This window comes from Zonotrichia albicollis, chromosome Z (assembly GCF_047830755.1).
Source record: "Zonotrichia albicollis isolate bZonAlb1 chromosome Z, bZonAlb1.hap1, whole genome shotgun sequence".
Lineage (NCBI taxonomy): Eukaryota > Metazoa > Chordata > Aves > Passeriformes > Passerellidae > Zonotrichia > Zonotrichia albicollis.
In genome coordinates, this window is record NC_133860.1 from 75,008,998 (window position 1) to 75,033,501 (window position 24,504).

The following is a 24,504-nucleotide window of genomic DNA, read 5'->3' on the forward strand; positions in this document are numbered from 1 at the left end:
AGAAGGGAGTACCCAGTTATTGTTAGCTCCTTCTACATTGTGTTATGTAAATGGATGTGAAAATGAGCAAACCTGCTTTTGATTTTTTTGTTTATACACTCTTCCAGTGATCTGAAGAGGAGCAGATCTGCCATGAGTTTGTGTACAGTTGTCCAAAATACCTGAGACTCCCCAGTCCCAGTTTATGAGAGAAGTTCAAGTGAAAAATATCCATGAATACCTGACAAATTTCTGGCTCCGAGAGGTGAAGCCCACGGAGAGGGTGTCTTACACTACTGAAAATGTACAAAATTATCAAGTACAGCATAGGGTACGTTTAAAGAATGACTTCTTATAAACTTTTATTGAAAATTCCTCTATTTGTCCAGAACTGCTCCTTGAGGTAATTTTCAAAAACCTTGCCAGAAGTACCTGATTTGAAAGCAGACATCTGGTTCAAACATTTTGCAGATCATAAATGGAGCTATCTCCTTAAGAACAGAATAATTTTTTTCCATAGGGACTTGACATAGTTTGTGGCATTATTTGAATTGTGACAATGCTGTGATGCTTGATAGTCAAAACAGGCTCTTTCCTGTTTAAGTGATGCATACAGAGCAATTAATTCTACAGAAGCCATCAACATTTTCACTGGCTAGACAGTGATAGACATGCACCAGAAATCTGGGAGACTACATCCGGTGAAATCCCCAAATTACAAACCTTTTGGGAACCTACGCTAGTTAATCGTATGGTGAGAATTCCTGGCCCCTTTCTCCACCTTTTCTTATGCTGAAATGAGTTTTGCAGTTCTGGTAGAGGCTGATCTGGGCTGGTGACAGAAGCACTGCTGAAGTCCAGTGAAGAAAGGAGGGGATGCTGGGGAAGAAGAAGAGTGAGAGGAGATTTTTTCTGTGTTGCAGTATAGAGGAGAATTTAAGGAGAAAGACTACAAAAGGACATAGAAACAGATAAGGCAAATTGATCTTTGAACTTCAACATGGTGGCAAAACCAGATTCAAACAGATCTATTAAAAAAAAAACCAAACCAAAACAAGAGCAAGCAACTCTGTTATTTTTTTTCCAATTTATCTTTTCCTTGTGTTTCTTCTCCTTTTTAATTCTGTTTTGTTCAGAACTGTGTGAATATATCCAAAAGTTTTGGATTTTGTTATTCTAATCCTACAAATCTATCTCTCAGCTAAGCATTAATTACTTGATCAATTACCTTTAAAAAAATCCAGAAGAAGAATTCAATGCAATAAGACATTTTACACTCTAGATTATATTATGTAGGAAAGAAAATGGAACACTTGGACAAATGTCAGAATTTTTAATGAATTTATGTGTGTCATAACAGCATTAGAAATTTTTTATGAGGCTTTCATTTATTTCTTGTATACCATACATGATAGAATGAAATTATAGAATATCCTGAGTTAGAGGGACCCACAAGGACAATTGAATCCAGTTCCTGGTTCTACACAGTGCAGTCCCAAGAGTCCAGTGCTTGAGAGCACTTGGTCCAAACCCTTCTTGAGCTCTGTCAGGCTGGTGCTGTGACCACGGCCCTGGGGAGCTGTTCCAGTGCTCAACAACCCTTTGGGTGAAGAGCCTTTTCCTCATATCCAAACTAAACCCCCCTGACACAGCTTCAGGCCGTTTCCTTGGGCCCTGTCCCTGTCACCACAGAGCAGAGATCAGTGCCTGCCCCTCCTCTTCCCCTCACAAGGAAGCTGCACCTGCAGTGAGGTCTCCCCTCAGTGTCCCCTTCTTCAGCCTGAACAGACCAAGGGACCTCAGCCACTCCTCACATGGCTTCACCCCAAAGCCCTTCACCATCCTTATGGCCTCCTTTGGACACTCTCTTAAAACTCAGTATTTTGTGTTTTGGCACCCAAAAGTGCCCCCAGCACTGGAGGTGAGGCTGCCCCAGAGCAGACAGAGCTGGACAATCCCCTCCCTTGCCTGGCTGTGATGCTGTGCCTGATGCCCCCCAGGACACACTTGGCCTTCCTGGCTGCCAGGGCACTGCTGGCTCAGATTCAACTTTCTATTGACCAGGACCCCCAGGTCCCTTTCAATTCTTTTAAAATAAAGAGTGCTACTCCTTTAAGAAATTTGAAAAATAACGTTACATTTATTCACTAACCAGAAAAAATTGTAGGTCATGCTAGATTGAAAAACTTGCCTGGGAGCAGCTGTCAGAGTGGTCAGATGCAAATTTTCAACTAGCATTTTCCCCTTCCCATGAGACTGAGGAAGGAGAAATTAAATGAATATAAATTATAATGTGTTCAGTTGAAAACAAATGGCTTAACTCTGGACTGAATACCAGTCAAAAAACCTAATGTTTTTTCCACACCCTAAAGAGTCAAAGAAAAATATACAGCTGGCACCTCTGTATATGTAGGTGAAGCTGAAAATGTGGAAAGTGGAATTAAATTAGTCTTTTGTGTCCTACAATGTTTAGTGTCGACATGGCCACTGGAATCTTTATTAAAATGTTTTTGACTTTTCTGTTTTTAATCTGTTTGTTGTTAACAAGTATATTTTGTGATCTATACTTTTAAAGATGGCAAAAAGAATGGAAAAGACAAAGAACTTAACTGAGTTTGAGATGCTTGTGACTATGGCTTCTGATGGGTAGAGAAGACTATATACAATTATTGTTTGAACATGGAGAAGCCATAGCATAAAGACTTCCAGTGATTTTGTGCAGGTATTTTGAGGAAGGTATGAGACTGAATAGCTTCATAGTCCCAGCTCTACACTCTCTTTGTTCCAGTGAAGCTCCAGTCCAGCTCTTCAGGAATGAGGCAATAGAACTCAGTTTAATTGAGCAGTTGAGTGACTTTCTATTTGAGAAAAGGTTTTGTCAGCATCAGATCTCTTTGATCTCAAACAACATTGAATCCAAACAGTCTCCATGTACCTAAGGACTCTGTTTTATGTAATAGGACTACTGATGCTTGTACTGCAAGTACCTCTGGCCGGTTTATACTTTTCTTAAAATACAGGAATCTGAGCACTTTAAACAATTCACAAACCCAAAATGCAAAAGGTCTTAGTTTCCCCAGTCACAGACGCTGCATTGCTTGTGTGCTGATAGAAAGCAGCTATCCTATTTCCACATGGGAAAAGATATCAGGCAGACATGAAGGATCCTCCCCAAAGTCTATGGCGCTAAATATGCATCACAGAATTCTAAATTTTGTGTCTCCCTGCTGCTACTTAGCACTTGGACTGTGTTAGTGCTTGTGAGGTCTGAAGGGCTTGTGCTCAGTGTTACGCCTGCAGTCATTGTGTGCTGCAGAACGCTCCAGACTTGCGCACGTAAGTCACAGTGAGCCACAGACAGCACAGCTTAGCACAGGCCAGTGGCTGCTGTTTCCTCATGCAGAGCCCCGAGAGAGTCTGGGCACAGAATAACTAATTGACAGAGTGCTTTGCTGATCTTACTGCAAGTCCTTTCCCATGGGTAACTTTGCTTTTTTAGAAGTAGGACCTGAATTCTGTCTGAAAATTTTCATGGGGCTGGTTTCTGGTATGGTAACGGTTAAAATGGTACATGAGAGCAAAGTTTTGTTCGTTTTATTTCCTGACATCTCTCTGTGGGAATTGCTATGAATGCTGCTCATTTTACTAGCCCAAATTTTCCTTCCCTTGCTGAAACTCTTTGGCAGGTTGTGTCTAATATGTTGTGAGTACTGCCTTTACCCTCATATATTTTCAGGTTTCCACTTTATACCACTCTTTCTTTACTGTTTTGTTGGGCTTGCTAACCTTTTTCATCCTCAAGGTAACCTAGATAGAAAGAATTATTTCTGGCTTTGAGTCCCTAGAAAACAATTTCTGAACTTTTCAGCTTGAATATGAGGAAGTGGAACTGCAGCATATGAAACGCTTTATGGGCTAGGTCTTGACAGATAGCATTATCTTTCAGGAAGAACTGAGTGTGTTCACTGCCATAATGGGCTGCTGTCTCTGCCCCAAATTCTATTGCTTTTTTTTTTTTCTTTGTTATTTGAAATATTTTCTAGCCTAACTCCAAAGAGAAAGCTGCAAATAGAGATGAGGTCTTTGTAGAAGAGCACCTGCTGATCCTTTGTGAGGCAGCCTTACTTGTCCTGAATCTGCTGGATCTCTTGGCAGTGCTACCTTACTCCTGCTGGGTGAGAAGTGGACTATGTGCAATTACACTTTACTTATTTCCTGGCCAAAGTTTTTTATTTTGTCGAGTCTAGAGTTTTCTTGGTTAAGCTTGACACAGAGATTGATTTTTTTTTTTTAAAAACTGAATCACAGTTGAATTTTGCAGTCAAAAGCATCGAAGGGGTTGCTCCTGACTGAGCCATGGCCACATAGGAGATGGGAGCAGAGCACCAGGGACACTTGTGCTGCCTCCAGACTGGAAAGGGAAGCAGGTGCAGTGTAAGATGCCATTGCACAGCTGCAGCAGTGCCCAACACCCCTGTGCTGGTGCCTTGCAGCCAGTCCACCTGAACTGCCTTTAGGCAGAACTGCTGGCTCAATCCCCAAAACGCCAAAGAGGAACTACTGTGAACTCTTTTTTGTTTTCACAGGAGTGAAAATGTTTGGAGTGATAAAAGACATCTTCCCACAGAGAGATTGTGCAGGGTCACACACACATCTACACCAACCCCCTTCACAGAATCAGAGGGCCATTGGGTTAAGCTGGCTTGGGAGGCAGCACAGTGAGTCATCTGCTCCAGCCTCCCTGCTCAAACAGGGTAAAACCAGAGCACATGGCACAGGATTCTGCCCAGAGAAATTTTGGATTTCCCCAGAGAGAGAGACTCCATCCTCTCTGGGCAGCCTGTTTCATTGGTTGGTCGCTCTCACAAGTAAAGTCTTTGAAGTGTTCCATACAATTCTGAGCACTAATGGGCCAAATGCCGCTAAACTCCCCTTAGGTTACACAAAATTCATGTCCTTGCATAAATGGATTAAGCTACTAGGGCCTAGCTAGTTTCCAAGAATCATGATAGTGTTATCATTATACAAGATGAAAAACTATGAGGAAAATAGGTGGGAAAAGGAAAAGCATTTTTGTGCCAAAACAGTTATGTAGAGCCAAACTTCAGTTGGAAGCTGTTCTGCTTTTTATCCACAAGGAAATGAATCAGGAAAGTTGTCCCTAATTTTTTATTTCCAATTAAGATAATAATTAAATTTTTATATCAGATAACACATATTATATGCATTGAGGAAAACTTTTCTTCCAGCACCAGGCAATCATTTCATTAGAATTGCATTTTAATGGAGAGTGTGTTAGTTCATTATCAAATATTTTCTTTCATGGTTTGTGTATTCAAAAAATGCTCTTGCTCTAGAAAGTTTCTTTTCAGATTCAGGCGAGCTTTTTGAAAAGCTTTGTGTGAAGATGCTCTCTTTTATTTCTTTAATCTGTCTCTATTTGTGTGATCTAGCTGGCAGTCTCTACTGAGGAGGCCACAGTGTGCAGTGAGATCTCTTACAGTCAAATACCTGGAGTCCTGTACCCTTATGTTAAATGTAGAAAGGAAAAGTGAAGAAAATTTTGGTGTAGTTGCTGCCTTTTTTTTTTTTTTGTTTGTTTGTTATTTTGCTTCCAGCAAATGTTAAATAGTTGTTCTAGGGGTAATAAAACCAGGCACAACAGAATATGAATTTTGTTGGTAATGGAAAAGGACCCAGGAGGCTTTGGGATGTTTCTTTGAGCAGAGGGTGCAATTGCATTAAGGCAGGACTTCATCAGCTCACCATGATGTGGAGATAACAGGCATGGGAGTAAAAGCAGAGCTGAATACGCTAAAACTTACCTTGAACTGAACTTCTACTGCTTCTACTTCTTAACCAAGGTGGATATATTTATTAACTCTGCATATTAAATTAATCTCTATGAATTTCAGTTATCCTTAATACTATCCTACAATTTGGCCTCAGATTCACATATTGAATTTGTTGTTTTGTCTGTACATTGTCTACATCTTTCTTTCACAGAAACTTTGCAGGTCAGTGCAGCAGCTGTAGGATACTTGCAACTAAAAACAAAATAATACAATGCACAAGCTGTTAAGGATCTTTAACAGCTCATTGAGCCAAAGTGTGATCAGGAAAAGTAACTGACTTTGTTTAGGGTAGTGGGGTAGGGAGAACCTACCCAAAAGGATTTAGCCTGAATTATAAGTCAGGATCGATCTATCTATCTATCTATCTATCTATCTATCTATCTATCTATCTTGCAAAGCTTTGCCTGGCTCAGGATATTGATCGGAATAATGAAGGAACTATCCCTTAGCCATTCTTTGAATAAAACACTGATTACATTTGAGAAGGGATGATTTTGATGCAAAATCATGTTAGAAAATTATATAGAATCCAATATGTTGCACTTACATGTTCCTGATCTCTTTCGTTGACTTAATTTTAAGAGCCGTTGAATTTCCTGACTGATATATTTTTATCATAGTTTGATTCCTTCTTATTTAGGCAGCTTTAGTCCGTGTCATTTGTCTATTCCTTTCCACTTGCTCTGTGAAGATTTAAGGAAAAAAACCCAAACAAGCATGAGGAAGAAAAGTGTCACTGGCATGGCCTTCCTAGTTTTACTGAGAGCAGTAGGTATTATTGTTACCAAAGGGAAAGGACGCTCATCTACAAATCCTATGAGTCTCAAGGAGGAACCTGTGGTAGAGTGAGCATGTGTCTTCCTTTGGAGACAGACATGCCCTGCCTCTGCTGCCCTGCCACAGGAGCAGCTCACACGGTCTGTGTGCAAAAAGCACACACAGATCCCTCCTTTGGTGCCAGGGAGGGCTGTTCTGAGCCTAAAATGAAATAAATGAAATAAATGAAATAAAATCGGTTCAAGAGATATGAAGGGCAAAACTGGAAGAATTAGCTCCATTGAAGAATTTTAAATGAGCCCTGGGGCATTGTCACTTTTGTTTGCACAGAATGAGAGGTTGCTGTTGTCTGGAGAGCAGCGCTGTTCACCTCGGAAGGGTCTGGTCTCGGGATGCAGGAGATGAAAGGTCTGTGGTTCGCTTGGCACTTCAGACTCTTGCTTACTGCCTCTGATTTTCTGGCACCTGAAGGTACAGGTGAGTAAAGGTTTCCGAAGAAGGCTGTTCTCTTCAAGAGAGAAACTTGTAATTATTTCTGATGAAAGGATTTTTACAGCTTTCATTACTGGACCACAGCAGAATGGTTATGAGTCTTAAGACAGAGGTTACTCTCTGGTGTTCTTTACAGTCTTCTGTCTCTTTCCAAGTTTGTGGGGTTTTTTTGTTTGTTTTTGGTTTTTTTGTTTTGGTTTGGGTTTTTTTTTTTTTTTGTTTTGTTTTTTTTGGGGGGGGGGAGGGGTTGGGTTTGTTTGTTTTTTTGTGGGTTTTTTTGTTTGATTTTTTGTGTTTTTGGTTTTTTGTGAGTTGTTTTTTTTTGGGGGGGGTGATTTTTTGGTTTTTTGTTTTGCTTTGTGGTTTTTCTTTTTTTTTGTATGTGTGTGTTTGGCTTTTTTGGGAAACTTCAAACAGTGTAGTGTCTCTGAGGAGGAAAGGGAAGGAGCATGCATTTCTCTGCTCACAGGGAAGCCCTTTATTTTGAAATAGTTGTGTATAAATACAGGAAAAGGACTTCAAGAGCTCTGCCTTCAGAAAAACCTCATTGTGGACCAATCTTCCCTGAGATAAATATTGCTGAGGAGTAATTATTAGCAGCATGCCTATCAAGCTGAAACTTATCTAGTATAAAACTCTTACTGCTATCTAGTTAATACAGACTAAGTATATCTAACATAATTTTGGTGTTGTTTAATTCCCATTAAAAAAATATTCTCTTTGAGGAGAAGATAGAGGATGAGTTCTATTTTACTCAGCAGATAAAATATTTAATTTTTTTCCAAGCGAAAATATTTGTTTCTATAGAAAGAGTAGAAGTTACTTTTCTTTTCTTGTTGTGAAGTACCTTTAGAGCAAGGAGAAACCAGCTGAGCACAGATCGCATTCCACACAAGAGGAAAGTAGACATTAGGGACCTTGGAAAGAAAGATAAACAAATAAACAAAACAACAATATGCCTTTTGGACAAAAAATCTAATGTTGTCCAGTTGTAAATGTTCAGCATTAATGTCATCACAGTGATCTTTTAAATGAGTCTCTAATATATTTCCATTATTTGTCCAATTCACTGTTTTTTGTAGTAAAATAATTCCTTGGGAGTCACCAATGTTTGCGCAGCTACACTGACAATATAATTCGTTATTGGGATTCTTCCAAGGGCAATACAGTATCTTGACCAGAACCAATTTAACAATATTTGGGTCATAATTTTCGTTCACTGCAGAGGTAAAACAATTAAAGAGCAATTATTAGACTGGAAATAAATTTAACATCTTCTTGAGCATGTAATTTTAGGATTTATTCTAATTAAAATAATAGAAATATTAAATATGTGAGGATAAATCTCCATTTTGGATACTACTGTCTTTACTCCTTAAAAGTGAGAGAAGATTTTTTGGATTTATGCCAATGTCACTGAAAGCTGAGCCTGGCTTTGATTGAGTCTTCTTGTTTGTCAGGATTTATAACTTCCTGGGGGAGAGATGAAGGAAGATGGATTTTTTTTCTGATGTCCTCCAGAAAAGTGCTTTTACTCTGATTACAGTGTTTTCCCCCAAAATTCATAATGCTTTGTGAGTTGAAAGTGTGCTTCAAATTCCTGGTAATACACAGTTGTGTATTTGGGATCTGCAATTCCCAGATCTGTCTTCCCTGGCAGCAAATTATGTTGTCCAAGTAGAATATTTAACATTCATGCATTGAAATTAAGAGGTCTAGGAAATGTGGAAAAAAATATGTCATAAATAGCAAAGAGAAATATCGTTTTCCATGGTCAATTATTAAAAACATAAATTATTGCTTCACAATATTAAAAAAAATAAGCGAAGCTTTTTCATTTCTTAGTTTGAAGCAACAAAAAAGTCGCTTTTCCCCTGCAGACTCAAGAGATTTTGCTGCAACAATCTTGTACAACACTTGCTACACTGCAGCTTTTTACTGAAGAAAATACAGAATTCTTCCTGAAAGAGTTTCAACAAGTCATTTTGTTAGTTGTTCTCCAAAGTATTCTTCACATCCATAAAGATTATTACGAGTCACAAGACTAACATTTTAATTTTTGTCCATTACTGCACTCCTGAGACAGAATGCCATGGCAACAGGAGAGCGGCAGTGAGGTCCTGTGCTCACACTGTGCTCGGCCCTGGGCTGCTGTAGGGCACCAATATTCACTTTCCACATCTCACTGTCATTTACCTCCACGTGCAGCTCCCTGAGGCCCTGAAAGTAAAAAAACCCTGCTTTTGGCAAGTGGCAGAGTCTAGTCACTTCACACCTAAGATGTGGTGCTAATAAAGGACTAGCAATGTTTAAAAAAAAATTATGCAAATTATTCAAATTAGATTTATTTAAAATTATGAAGGTGAGCAGTGAAGTTTTAACAAGCAGCTATGCTGTGCATTATCTGTGCACAAGGCAGATGTAATGATGCATTATAAATGCTGAGAAAATTTAATCAGTGTAGAAAAAAATATAATGAAATGGTTGTTTAAACACTGCAAAGCTAATGTTATAGTAATTAGTTCCCATTGAGCAAGACATGGCGCATATTATCTTGGCTGTGTTTGATTAGTGATCCTGCCTATGACGTCTTGTCTCTTCTTAACTCTATTTCAATGTAATTTAAAAAATTTTTAATCCTAACCCCAGTCAAAAATAAAAAAAACAAGCATGGCATCAAATTCAATTGCTCTTCCTTTCCTTTTCTAACACAATCTCCATGAAAGTCTGCTCTGATTTACTGTGGCTATATATGAGGAGGCTGAACACTTATGCTTGCACAAAACATGGTTCTGTGGAGGTTGTGGGGGATCTTTTTCCCCTGAAAATAATATCAGCAATATTACTTGTAATGATACTCATATTTTTCAAAATGTCCTTGTAGAAGGTGGATTGGAATATGCTGAAGTTTAGCTATGTGTTTTTTCTGAGACTTCTGTTAGCTGAGCAAGACATAGATTTCACCACTGTTTTGTCTCAGTTCTTCAGAGCCTGTAGAGACACTTTTTCACTGATAGCTGTGTGTCAGTCCCTAAAATGAACCACATGGAAAATTCTAATCATCAGTTCTTTTACAAACAAAAAGCTTGGATATAAATAAAGAAGAGATTCTCATTAATCTTGTCTATGGATAATTATTTTTAGGAGCTGATTAGGGCTTTTGCATTTGGAACTGTCTTAAAGTCATAGAGATTCTGAATTGTGGCTGATGTGTTTTAATCATATTGGATCATAAATTATAGATGGAACTGTATTATTTTTGGAACCTTCAGTCAATGAGAGTTACTCAAGGTTTTAAACTTTAAGGTTTTAAGTAATGAAGGACTTATGAGAGTTGAATTAAAAGCCATTAATGTAAAGTTTAGAATCCACTATCTCATAATACTGAAGAGCAGAAGAGGAGGAGACTGTTTTGCAAATGTGAAATAACAGCTATCTGTAGGGAAAACAGATGTTGAGAAGAAATACTAGACTCTAAAAAACCAAAAAAATTATCCCAGTAAATATAAAGGATAATATAAAAGTACAAATGGACTACATACCACTACATTGCAAACTGTGCATGCTCAGGTCTTCACAAACACCAGAAGAGTAAAGATTTATTTCTCACTTTGAAGAAGCATTCAAAACATGCATGTATCTGCCTTCTTTCTCTTACTGAGCAAAAGTCGTTAATCGTTATAAAACGTGAACCTTGATTGAAATTTTAACTAATAATTTGTATATAAAACCTAAATTGAGACTGCTAAGGTAAGGTCTCTTCATGTCTTTAGAATCAGTAAGAATTTAACATGATGAAAATTATTAAAAAGAGAAAATGTCTTCAGTGAAATATTCCAGTTTTTACTTGTGTGAGTACTTAAGGCTTCATCAACTTTGTAACAGTTGTACTATGGATATTGGAGCAAGACCATTTCTAATTAATCTAGTCACACTTTATATTTTTGATTGATCGCTCAGTTTTGTGGACATGACATTATATATTTTTTGAATACTAAGATACATAACAGTATATGTTTGTATACTTCATATCTATTGTAAGGGAAACTGCCCATTTTTTTTAATCTTTTGGGTAATTTTGCAAAAATTTGATTTCACTCAAAGAAATGAAAACTGACTGTTTGAGAAAGGAGTGGCCTACTGATCTCAGGTCTAGGTACCAGTTGGTACAATTATTATTGTTGGCATAACCCTAGAAATGAAAAATGATTTGGGGCTAATTTGAGAAAGGAACAGGTGAAGCTGAAGTAATTTAGGAGCAAGGAGAAAAGGAACAAGTGCCAGCTGCTCCAAGAATCATTGGCTTGTATCAGTGCAGCATATGGAAGGGCAAATCATAAGTGCATGATTTCATCATCTCTGTGGTGAAGGCTTTGCCTTCAGAACAACAGTACACGGTTTTTGTTGTGGATTTTTTTGGTTAGTAAAGAGGATTGGGTTATAGCTGCTGCAGGAGGATCCTGCAGAGTCAGAAAAGAAGCCAAGACATGGCTTTCCTCCAGAAATGCTTTTTATGTTGTAGAGAGTCTTAAATCAATAGCCTCAAAGCTAAACTGAGCTGACAGTGAATCTAACTAATATTCATTTAAAGAGAAAAAAAAAACCAAACCACCACACAAAAGAATCTGTATGCACTTACCTAAAAAATCTATATGCACTTACATAGTTAAAGGGTTTGGTTTTCCCTAATTAGTTCTCATGTTCTGTTAAAAGCTTTTTCTAAAATCTACAAGTTGCTTAAAGCCTTCTATCTTTGTGAAAGTAAATATTTTGTCACTGTGATGCATCCTGCTTTGTTCAGAGACTACACTTTGGACTCACATCTGTAATTGCAGCCATGACATGAAGATACAGGGCAAACCTTATAGGCTGATTTATCTTTGTCAGAGAGGTAGCAACGCTCAGCTCTGAAATCCAGGATGTACGTGACTCTAAATAGAGCAATTTGTCAAGTATTTCATTGACACAAATTGAAATGAAACTGAGTTCTCAGACTCTAGAGGTCACTTTGCAACAGGAAGAATTCATTATCTACGTATACACAGAGGAAAACTGTTCCACAATTGAAGTTGATTTGTGAGAGATAGACGTACACACATAAAACTTAAAACTCCTAGGTCACACTTTCAAAGTAAACTAAAAGAGCCTACAGGCTCTACCATTCCCTGGCTAATAGCCCATCAATTCCTCTGAAAATAAAAAAATGCTACTGTCATCGTAGTGAGGTCTATAGAGTGTTTCAGACTCTTTTAGTTTACAGAAAAATACAAATTACCTGCTTCAAATCTTAGATGAGGCAAAAGTCTTCTCATGAATGTGTATTAGAGCGCTACACACATATATACGTGGCATCACAACCTAAGAAGAATGCTGTTTTTTATGGTTAATTTATTTTATTTCACATATGGCCTACTTTCAAAATTTATTAGGGACGTGCTCCTCCCTTGAAGGTGTGCTTACATTCAAGCCTATTGCTTCAGAAGCCTCATTAAAATCTTTCCTGGGTTAAAGCACAGCTGTCAAGAAAGAAGAAGAAATCAGCTATGCAGAAGCAAGCTCCTCTTTAATTTGCTCAGATACTGTTGGGAGGTGAAAAATGCATGAGAAAAGACAAGGAAAGAGAAGAAGTAATGATAAAATTGAGAGGGGGTGAAATACACATTTTGAGCTCCAGGGAAATTTATCTTACATGTGCACTGTTTTATGGCAGGGGAGAAAAGCACTGCTGGTAGGCTAAAATTGCTGGAATGGGTGTCTGATCAGCAGTAACATCAGGATGGTCCCAATGGTGGAGATTTGCCAGAGGGGAGGAATATTGCTTTCCATTGCAGAGTTTCAGCAGTACTTAGTCTCCCTTTTTTAAAATGCTGCAAGTTGTCTCTGCTTTTGCTTGTGGGGACACTCTCTCTGGTTAAGCATGACAGTGCTTCACATCCACTTTGCACAGGTGTGGAAGATCCCAGGCAAAGGAGGAATAGTGCTCAGGGTTTATTTTCCTGCAGTGGCACCTCTTAAAGGCCACTGAAATGAATGTGCAGGTTTGACTCCTTCTTTTGGGGTGAAAGATAAACAGATTGACTAAGAAATGAGTAATTTGAAAGCAATGAAAATTCACCCTGAAAGGTGGAAATATGTTTACTGTCTTATCTATCTATAAAGTATTTGGTTGAGATATCCACTAGAGAGATAACTACAGATGTGTGGTATCCAGATGCTTTAGACAAACTGAAAAATATTAAAAATATTAGGACCACCATGTATCCTTTTCTATGTTTGGGTTTTCACCTCTTTATAATAAGTTTCAGAGATAGTAACATTTCAGATGATAAACTTTGATAAATATTAGTCTAATGAAATTCTTGGGAAACTGAGAATGACTTCAGGAGGATCATTCACTGCTCTCACTAAGGGTAATTTCAAGATAAATCACCTCTTCTCTTATGTTTTTAACTACCAGAACTTCACTGATGTCAGGGATACCACTGCTTGAACTTTGCTGTTTGCCTGGATAAGGGGTGCCACGCTCTGGACACCAAGGAAAGTCCCCTGGAAAACAAGGTAGACTGATAACTTTTATTTCTTGCCAGTGCTCACAGTAGTTTTTATGATCTACTAAACTGCAAGTGTTTTTTGGGACTATTTCTTTATATTATCATGCATACAGTGTGTAACCTGTTATTGTAATTTGTCTCAAAATTATTTCCCCACTAATTCTTTACTTGCAGAAAGCCTGTTTAACTGAAGCCTTTCCTGTTAAAAATATGCTTTCTGATTGATGTTTGTCAGTGGGAAGAAAGCTTCCTTTGAACACTCTTATCCTGCTCTGATCCTGCAGATGTCTCTTAATATACTCCTGGTGGGTGTCCTAAAGTTTTTGTATTGTTCTTTGTTCTGAAATATAGACAGAACATAGAAAGACAATCAGAAAGCTCTGGTTTGCAAAGAGCAAGTTGTGCCAAAAGCTGTAGGAGACAATGTTTGTTTTGGAAGTGCAAATTCTTGTGCTATGAGTATTCAAGGAAAAAAAGGTTAAAGGGATATATTGCTATGGGTAACTTGAAAAAATAATAAAATTGTACTAAAGTGACAGTAAATAGTTAAGACTAAATTAATAGGCTAGAGATTTCTGGTGATAAAAATGACAACCAGAATTTGCTCAGCTTGGCTAGGAATATTTATTCTTTCAAATGCACCATGATTTAACCTCTGAGTAGAGTAAACACCTGATGAAACAACAAACTTATTAATATTGAAATGCCTAATGACTTGTTACAAAAAATACTGAGAATTCAGAAGAGCACCTTTATGCAGTAGGAATATGAATTTCTCTTCAGTGAAAGTCTTAAGTTATGCTTACACAACTAGGCCAGGTTATGGACTGTACAGCAAATTTTATCAAATTAATTATTTAAATAGGAGCAAATTACATGATAGTTGCACACTGCTGTCTGTAGATAGCCTTGAAATTGCAAAGGACAGAAGAAGAAAAAGTAGACAGCTTTATTTTCTGAGAAAGAGAGAGGGTAGGAAACACTGAGGAGTCCAGATATTCATTCTGACAAGTATTCTTCAAGATTTGGGATGAGGGTATGCATTTTAGAGTGATGTAGATTAATCTGAAGACTATATGAAAAAGCCTTAATGTAGTTCAGAAGAAAGACTGCTAGAGCAGCAAGTCTGATATAGACTAAGAGGCAAACCAGTTTTTTAAATGGAAAAAAATTAATTAGTTTAAAAAATATTGTCCATAAATTTCTGTTCAATTTTGACTTATTGCAACTAATGAAAAATATACATATAAAAAAATAGAAATAAAAATGCCATAACAACAGGCAAAGAAGTTGTAAATCAAACTGCTGAGAAATCTTTTCCTCATACCTGTTTGGAACTATTTGTGAATACTGAGACATTACAAGTCAGTCGAGTTGGTTGGCTAAATTCTTCCTAGGACATTTGGAGTAGATTAGTGATGCACTTAAGGGAATGTGGTATTGTGATAAAACCCCTTTTCTTGATTACATGTAATCCCTACATCAATAAAAATATAAGGTAGAGCTGTAATAATTATGATTAAATATTGTAGTCTAAATTTTGGAATTCTGGATATATTTAATGGTTTTTTAATCAGAAAAAAAGAGAAAAATTACTGTTGGAGCACTGTTTTGAATATTTAAAATGAGACTTTTTTGTTAGCGTGAAATTTTGGTTTGGAGGAGAGATACAAACAGTCATTGTATAAGTCATTGAAGTCCATAATGATTACTGATTATGTTTTTCTTTCCCTAATGATAAAACATTAATATGTTTGTCACATTTGGAGCCCTAAATTGATGGATAAAGTTAATATTATGACTGGATTGTAATTTTGCTGGTAGTTTGTAAATCAATCATTATTATCTGTTTGCTTTTATTGTAAGGAAAAGGGAAGACAGTAAGCAAATATTTACTTTAGATTATAAAAAGCCTTATTTATCAAAGATAAGTACAAGTATAAATAAAATTCAGATAGAAAAATGTGAATAAAAGTATTGATCTTATATTTTATGAAGAAGAGAAAAAACTGCAATAGTGTGTATCTTTGAGGAAGAGCTCAGCTTTAATGGAGGTTTTCTGTTTCAGTGGAGAAATAAATTTTTCAGCTAAAACAATCAAAGCATTAACTAAGAGGGGAAATATGAATGACTATAAAACCTTAACAACTAGGGTTGTATAGAACACTCTTGTGGGGGTCTAGAATAATTGTTTTAAAAAGGACAAAAGCAGAAAAATATTTAAAATTTCCTGTATATAACAGACAAAGGATGACAAAGTCCATTTATGTACGGGGGTGCTAAAAAGACAATGCAGGGAAGAGACAAGTATTCATAACCATTTCGCTTCTGTATCTGAAAATAAATTAGCTGATGTGCCACTATCACATGAGGATGACATACTGCCTTCTCATCCACTAAGGAGAATATCAATTAACAATGTTTAAAGATAAACACTTCAGACAGAAAGCCTGGATGATTTGCTACAGTCTAATACCAGTGGTTGAGATGTCTTTCTTGCTAATATTAATATCTAATAAATGTGAAAGATTGTAACACTTCTGAGAAGTATTTGAAGTAGACAAGTATTGCATGGGAAACTTGTTAAACTGTGCTCAGCCTTAGGTGCTGTAATAGGAGGGCCTGATACTGGATTTGGTTAAACAAAACTTTTTCACATTTTTCTATGGAAAACAGGTCTTGTTCCTGCAGATTATAACTTTGGTTGCTTAAGGTAACCTCATAAAAACTATCTCAATGGCATTCCTTCAATGAGATTCCATTTTTAAAAGGACACTAAAATAATATCAGTAAATAAAGTCTGTGTTCAATAAATTTAAAATCAGATAGTGTATATCTCAAACAATCCCCTTCAGTTGTGCTATTTCTAGTAGATTTGTTGGATTGTGCACCAGAGACAGTTTAAGTGTTAGTGTTAGGTAGGATTTATTACCTAAAAAATAATAAAAAAAAGATGGTAAATAATTGTTGACTGTAAGATGATAGAGACTGCAAGAAGAGTAAAAATTTGATTTAATGACCCAGTTTTGTATTATTTCGGCATATTTGATCTACATACAGATAATTTCTGTATTCCAAAGGGAAAAAAAGGAATAAAGAATCAAACGGAAGTTGTTTTGAAAAAAATCTGGATATTACAGATGACATGAACTCAGAAGAAGCCATCAGTGAGCAATTCCATCCCTAAAACATCTGTACATGGTTTTTTGAAATGAGTAATCTTGAGTGGGAGAAAATGGGAAGTGTATGTCTGGTTATGGAACACTGTGTATTTTACACAGTTCTGCAGTCCAGTTCTGAAAAAGTAATTAAGGAATAAGGAACAATAGAACAAAATTCCATCGAAACGTGGAATGTAGAGTGCATTAATGTGAGAGCCTTTACCTCAATGCATCTAGATCATCAAAGAAAGCAGCACAGTGAGAGAGAACAGCAAAGGCAGAGTGCTACACCCTCATGAGACAGACCAGGAGGGAGAGCAAATGTCTGGAACCAAAAGTCAGACAGATTCAAGTAGGAAGGGGAATTTGTGTCTTCTTTGAGGGCGGGGGATGAATCACTTGGAGAAGCTGTCAAAGGAAGTGGTGTTTCTTTTCCAATACTCCCCATCCTGCTGTTCTTGGCTCTAGACTGAAACACTATTTAGGAAATGTGCTTTAGCTGGACACTGTTTAGATTTTAACATCCTTGATTTTAGACATCTTACAAGGTCAGCTAGGTAAAATTTAATGGTCTTTCATTCAAAGGGAGTGAGCTGTATGTTGAAACAATCTTTATCTGCATTGATATCCAAAACACAAAGAGTACCTCATGCTGTTGACTTCTCAGCTCCTACAAAAATAACAGAGGACAATACATCAATACCTCAAAAATTAGGAGAATTGGCTGTGGTAGTTACTTGAGGTTCTCACAAAATGTAGTCCTCTTTCCTTATTACTTATTATTGTTTGAAATCTTGCGTGGAGTCAGGAGCACACAGCCAGCCTGAGGGCCAAGCTGTAAAATGTATATATTAATCTCTGAACATTGCTGTCTATTCCTTGTGCCTGACTGTAGTTTAAGGTCTTCCAAATAGTAAGTGCTAAAATATTTTGGACAATTTCTTCTTTCTATTCTGCTTCATGTAACACAAGAGCACAAAAATTTGTATAGTGGTGAATGACTCATACTTTACCCAGAGTTAACTTAATCAGCAGTGACTAAATAATGAAGACGCTGCACATTGGTTTCAGTAAAAGCAGAGATTTCAAAATTACCTTCTCATTTCCTATTAAAAAAGTAGTAAAGAAAATTGCTCTACTACTTTGAGTAAAATGGTCAAATGCTAAACAAGAATTTGCATTTTTTTTATTTGTTGTCTTGAAATGTAAGAAAAAGCAGTTGTAATTTTCCTGAGTTATCTCATTTATGACTATGCTAGCTACAACTTATTCAATATTAGGCAAGAAAATGAAATGCACCTGTAAATTTTAAGTCATCAGAAATTCAAGGTTCAGAGGGTCAATAATAGAATCTTACGTGTTTGGCAGTCATAAACAGAGGTAATGAGTTAATGTAAATTTCTTCATTGTTAACAATAATCTGTCTCCTTGCAATCTTCTTGCAAATTTGTTTCACAAATACCTTTTCCAAATCACTTCAAGAATGAAAGTAATTATTTTTTTAAGCTGTAGAAGGTGTATGTTAAAAATGCAGAGGAAATAATGGGGAGAGCACAGTTTAACTCCAAACTCAACTCCAAAAAAGTCTGTACCAGTTTAAGTACAGACTTTTTTGGAGTTGAGTTTTTTTGTTTGCTCACTTGGCATGTTCAGAGCAATTTAGCAAATGTGTTGAGTGGCATGGGTGTCAAGAGGTACTGTATTAATGATGTTCAGGATGTCACTATTTAGTATGGTAGTTACCCTTCAGGGTGTCTAAAATGTACTTGCCCGATTGAAATGGTGGAAACCAAAAAAGAGCAATGGGATTTGGACAGCTGGAAAGCAAACGACCTAGGTAGAGTGAGCAGGGCTTCACAGTGGTTAGTGTCTTGATAATTTCTACTTTTATCTTTTTTGTTGAATTACTGTAAATCTTGAGGAGGTTTGAAAGGATGTAGATGAAGAGCTGATTCATTGTGACTTAGGTGCTAGAGGGAAAGAAGGCATATATAATTCTCTTTCTAAATGGAATCCCTATTTGTTTAATCACAGATTCACCAAGAACAAGAAAAGGAGAAGCATAAACAACCTCTGAACACCACTGTACTCAGAGAGCAGATTTCTTACTCTGTGGTAACTGGTTTGTACCACAGGCTTTCAAATCTAGGGTGTTTTCCATGCATTTCTTTTGCATGACTGTCATGAACTGACCCCATTTTTATTCTGGGGACTGTTCCTCCACAGCTGTTGAGTCAGCACTACTGTAGTAGTAGTACCCATGTCTGCTGTCTATGTCACTGTGTAATACATTACTTGCCATGGAACTCACAAGGCAATGCTTTCACCAATAAGCAGCTAATTGCCTGGAATGCAATTGGAAACTTCTTTAAATTCAAACAATTAAATTCAAACAAAAATTGTATGTTCTCAGAGAAAAAATTTCATGAGAGGAAACCACTTTGAGGCTCTTTAGATATGTATAGAGATATTGCTCTAGTAACCTTATGGAGGATTGAACCCAAATTGCGGTGCAGACTCAGAGATGCAAAGACTTGCTAAATAAATCAGAGGCTGGATTTATCTGCTCAGTCTTGGAATTCATAATTTTACACAGCTCTGCTTCCAACATCCATTTCCAATCTGTGGAATGATTGATTTGTCTTAGTTCTGGTCCCAACAGGATTTTTCATGGAGGAAGCATATTTCCCTACAGTAAACACAGCCTCAGGCTTGTATAAAATGAAGCACCTGTCTCTGAAGAACTTGAGAGGAGAGAACTCCCATCCTGCTATGGGATAAAACGAAAACAGTGGGCCCAAATTAAAAGCCCATGTTACACATCCCCATAAAAATGAGCATTCCTATTCTAGCATGACGGCAGTGTCGTGCAGCGACCATGCCACACCAATGAGGACAACATAAGTAAAATGGTAGCATGTACGTTAGATGCCCCTTGTAGAAGAAAATCCTGTAGGAAGCAGTGTCAAGCCAACAGCTGGTTGCAATCATAGTAATGGCTTTGGGTTTTGTAGAGCTGTGGCTCACCAAAGTGGCCCGTGGATTGCTGACATTTTGGGTACTTTTTTCAGAGGCCCTGTTGTTCTGCAGTAGCGCAAAGCAGAGCTGTGCATTCAGGCTGTAACTTCTGGTTTAGGGAGTTACAAATGGAAAGCTGTGTGCAGGATATGGGAGCAATAAAACACTTCCTTTCTTTTTCTCATCTTTCTTGTAATGTCTATATGAATATTTTTAAATCGTCTTTTTGATTGAAGAGAATTTGTGCTAAGGAGGTGTGGAGTGATTCCTCATATCATTGCTTCTAGTTCAACCCAAACACTCAAAGAACTTTGAAAAAAAATTGGTTTAAGATTGATGTCTTGTTACTGTTAATACATGGTAGTAAGTATGAAAAGGTCAGGAAAAGGGGTGAAATAGAAATGCGTTTTCTATTTCTTTCAAAGGCTCCAGGGTAAAAAGGTGATCAAATGCACTGTGGAGCCAGGTTGTGTAATGACATGAGAAAGGGGGGAAGCTGCTTGTAGAAGAATGAGAGGAGTCCTAGGCAGCACCAGCCATTGCTGCAGTTACTGATGTGTGTCTGTTAAAATGATGTTTCCTTCAGGTGTGCCATCAGACTGCCATGATGCAGAGCAGTCCACAGCAGCAAGTGACACAAAGAGTGTTTAGGCGGCACCCTTTTCCAGAGCACATCAGGACTTGAAAAGCTGAAAATTTATAAGCTGCAGGGAGGACTTCAAATGGCTGCTTTAATTAAGATGAGCCCATGTACAGAGAGTATGTAGCTAAAAGATTAGCTTTGTGCAGGAGCTGCAGAGCCCAGCCAGGCTGTGCAGTGAGCTTGGCTGAGGGAGGGAAAGAAGCCTCTCCCAGCAAGCCCTGCCATAGAGATGTGGCTATTTCAGCCTTTGCCATGGGGACCTAGATTACATTTTTCACAGATGATTGGCACCTGCTCCCTGTGCTTGACAGAGACCTTTAAATTGCAGGAAGATCCTTGAACTCTGCTTTCAACATGAGGCTCTATAGAACTCTAAGTACTTTCTGAAATAAGGTTTCAGTTGTCTTATATTGAGCATTCACACAAAATGGAACATTTTGACCTTGTTATTTCAGTAAAAGGAGAAATGCAGCACCAGTCACCTCACACTACTGGGATATTTGAGAGATGTGCTGAATACTGTTTGAAAACTATTTGACAGCTTAAAAAGATCTGGACAATAAATGCACATATGTTGAACTGTGTTTTGTTGTAAATTTGTGCCTTTTATGTCGAGCATCTGCGTCTGCATTTGAGCATTAAGGATACCCACACAAAATCATTTCAAGTAATCTCTTCTTTCAAAACACTTATTTTATAAACAGATAGATCAGGACTTTGTTGTAAAAGATTTTCTCTTAATAGACTATAAAATCAGCTACTCTCATATAGACTGCCGACTCTTCTAACTGCCTTGTTTAAATCAAGCATTGTTTTGCAACTAGAATATTTTTTTTTGAAGGGGAGATTCACAGAGGTGGTATTAACAAGGACTAGTTCAACTAAAAATATACAATACAGCTTAATTAATGTGTAAAGCTCACAGAGAAAATCACTCCTTCTAACTGCTGTATCATTAAGATTAGAGGCTGAAAAATCTTCCTTCCTGAAGGTTCTCAAGATAAAAATAAATCCGTGAGCTTTACATCTTTCATTTTTCATTTTTATTTCCATTCAGTTTTACTGATTGAGCACAAACTGTAGGAACCCCAAGTGTGTGCAGACAAATGAAAAAATAAAGTACCTTTTTTTATAAGCCTCAGAAGCTTCAGAGGGACTGTATTACTTTCACTCAGCAAAAACTACTTTAAAAAAAAAGATAAAACCATATTTGATAGCTGCTGAAAGAGGGAATAATCCAGATACAGACATTATGGCACAACATGCCATGCAGTTTCAATCTGCTACACTTTAGTAGCACATCAGTCACAATGAGCCTATTGTGAAAGGTTTTATCCTATTTTTATAATTTCTAGGAGACCCCTGGAGGCATTGGGAAATATGTATATTTTTGTGTGAAGGAAGCGTGAATAAACTGCCTTCGTTATAATCTGAACAGTTGTTGATTGATAATTCTTATAGGGATCCTAAAATGGAGATTTCCCAGCTGTGCTAGATGAGACTTCCCATCTCATCTAACACCTATAGCTCCTGAAAGACTGTTCCAAATCTCATCAGACCAGGAACATGAGACGGATGGACGGGACGATGCGAGTGCACACTCCACAGAGCCCCCATTCAGGCATTGTGTGTCAGCATTTGCCAGCAGACAGCACTTGGAGTCAACTCGGAGACAGACAATGACAGATTTAGCATCTTGCTGCGGTTGCAGAGGCAGCGCAGTGCACATGCACAGACGTGCAGTATGAGGAGCACGCCGAGGAGCTGCCGGAGCCTCCCTGCTACAAACAGCACCTGTGCTGCCAAATGGCGGTGCCACTCCATGGCCAGCTCCTTCCACGCTGGCTCCAAGTTATGAAGGTTCCCGGGACCTGATCCCTCTTTCTCGGGGTGGGAAAATTAAAAATTAGCATGCTAGTTTCCCCTTTCATGTGAGCAGTTTGCTTGACCACATGATGGTGTGATTGAGTAGGGCCTCTGCTCAGTAAATTAAAGCCATTTCGCTCAAGCAGTGAGACAAACAGCACACTATGTTGTGTGTATCTCTTTGCTGCTCTGAACTGCCTTCAATCAAATCTCGCCAGTGACACAGGACTGAGAAGTTGTTCACATCCCTCAAGTGAAAAGATCCATATTTTTCTCATGTCACATTTTCTGAAATCAAGTCAAGGTCGCTAACACACATTCTTTTCCCTCATCTCGCCAAGACTCGCTTCTTCTCAATATTCTGCATAAGCTTTAGGTTAGTTTCCATGGCTTGCCATTGTGTGAGGCGTTCTGCTATTTTGTTTATCCTTAGAGGTAATGAACAGAAAATGGCAGTGGATTTTCTTCCATCTCCTGCCCACGCTGCTGTGGGACAAAATGCCCATAAGAAAAAAGCCCACCAAAATTGCCCTTATGCTGCAGAAGCTGTGGCTACAGCCTGCCCAAGGCACTGTAGGTACTGCCTTCCCAGGCTGAAGTGTAACTATGAATTTCAAATTGGCCTTTGCATGTGAATTTACTGTGCCCTAGCTGTCTATTAAGACTTCAAATCCGCATATAGGCCTCCAGCAGTGAGTTAACCAGGCCCCCAAGCCTCCAATCACTTATAAATACACCTCTGCTTCAAGAAAACTGTGAGCAGAAATACCCTATGCTAAGTGTTGAGTATGTGTTTTGTACCTTGCTGTCTCATAGTGGTATTAAGGGAAAAGTAAGTGGGAAACTGGGTTAGAAAATGCCAAAGTGGTGGTTGCCTGGGGAACTTGAATTCAGCTCTTTTTGCAGCACACTCACGTCAGTTTTTGAGCACGCTAATAGATAGGATTTTTTTTCCAAAATTTATTTTGTTTCAGCATGGAAAAAAGCAATTAGTATTTTACTATTATTCTCTACTCAGAAAGTACAACTAGTTATTCTGTAGTTGAAATTAAATATTAGAAATTACAGAGGAAACTTCATCCTAAGCATATATAGACAAAGTGTTAAACAACAGGGACAGCCCTACAATGAGAAGTCTTGGGTTACCTTAATGAATAAGAATCCTGTGAACTATTTTGCTGAAAATGTTGAGAGAATTACAGAAATTTTTAGTACTTATCTGCATTTTTTTTTCTTCAGAACCTCATATATTCATTTTATAATTGATCATAATATAGAAAAAATGGTTAACATTGAAAAACAAAGGATTGATATTTCATTGCTTAAAATAAAACTTGTAAACTATTACCATGTCTGAAAGCTGTTATCACAATGTTATCTGAAGTTCTGCAGTACTGCCCTGATGCACGAAGGAAGGTGTGTCTGGAGTGTCTGCTGAGCTCAGAGGTAACTCCATCTGCAGGAAGGCTGCTCCTTCCTTACAGTGCAAACCCAACCCCCTGCTCCTGCACCTCTAGGGCAAAATCTGGCTATGGGTTAAGGAGCAGTGGCCACTGTGAACCTGCAGCTAGGTTTTTGTGGGAGCTGTACTCTTGCAATTTGGCCCTTAATTTTGGTGCCTTTTCTTGTTTTTGCACCCTGAATGACAGCTCTTTTTGCCTCTCAGATCTCCCAGGCAGTCTGGTCAGTATGCTCCAGAGCCCATCAATTTCTTTGGGTTCAAAGCAGTGCCCCAGCAAGCAGAAGAAAACAAAAATCAATTGGTACCTACAACAGATGCATTTTTCCTGTAAATAAATGATCAGCAAAATTACTACATCTTATTTTATATTAAATTTATCTGTGCAGACATGTATTTGTGTTAATGAGCTACATTAGATTGGTGAAGCAAACTGCTGGACTTCATTAAAATTAAACTACATAGAATTATTCTGAGATCACCCTGTCCTTCCTGCCTAGCTTTGTACAAGCCACAAGTTATAACAACCAACAAACTTTGCCAACAAACAACCAGGTCATGTTGGCTTTTGTTATTTTCCCCCTCTACCAACCTTTCCACAGCGTCTGTAGAGCCCCACTCTTCTACTTTTATCACCAAGCACAAATAGCTGTGTGCAGCATCTTTCCCAGAACAGTCTCACAGGGAGATTGTGTGGGTAGGT

The 24,504-nt window shown here is 37.9% G+C and overlaps 1 long non-coding RNA gene across 1 annotated transcript in view; it reads left to right on the forward strand.

The window, feature by feature from the left end:
- The first annotated feature begins 5,603 nt into the window (after positions 1 to 5,603).
- Positions 5,604 to 24,504, forward strand: part of LOC106629460 (uncharacterized) — a 31,832-nt gene continuing 12,931 nt past the window's right edge. The window contains exons 1-2 of the long non-coding RNA XR_001332802.3: positions 5,604 to 7,088; positions 13,561 to 13,661. This is a non-coding gene — a long non-coding RNA (uncharacterized LOC106629460). The remainder of the gene's footprint in view (positions 7,089 to 13,560; positions 13,662 to 24,504) is intronic.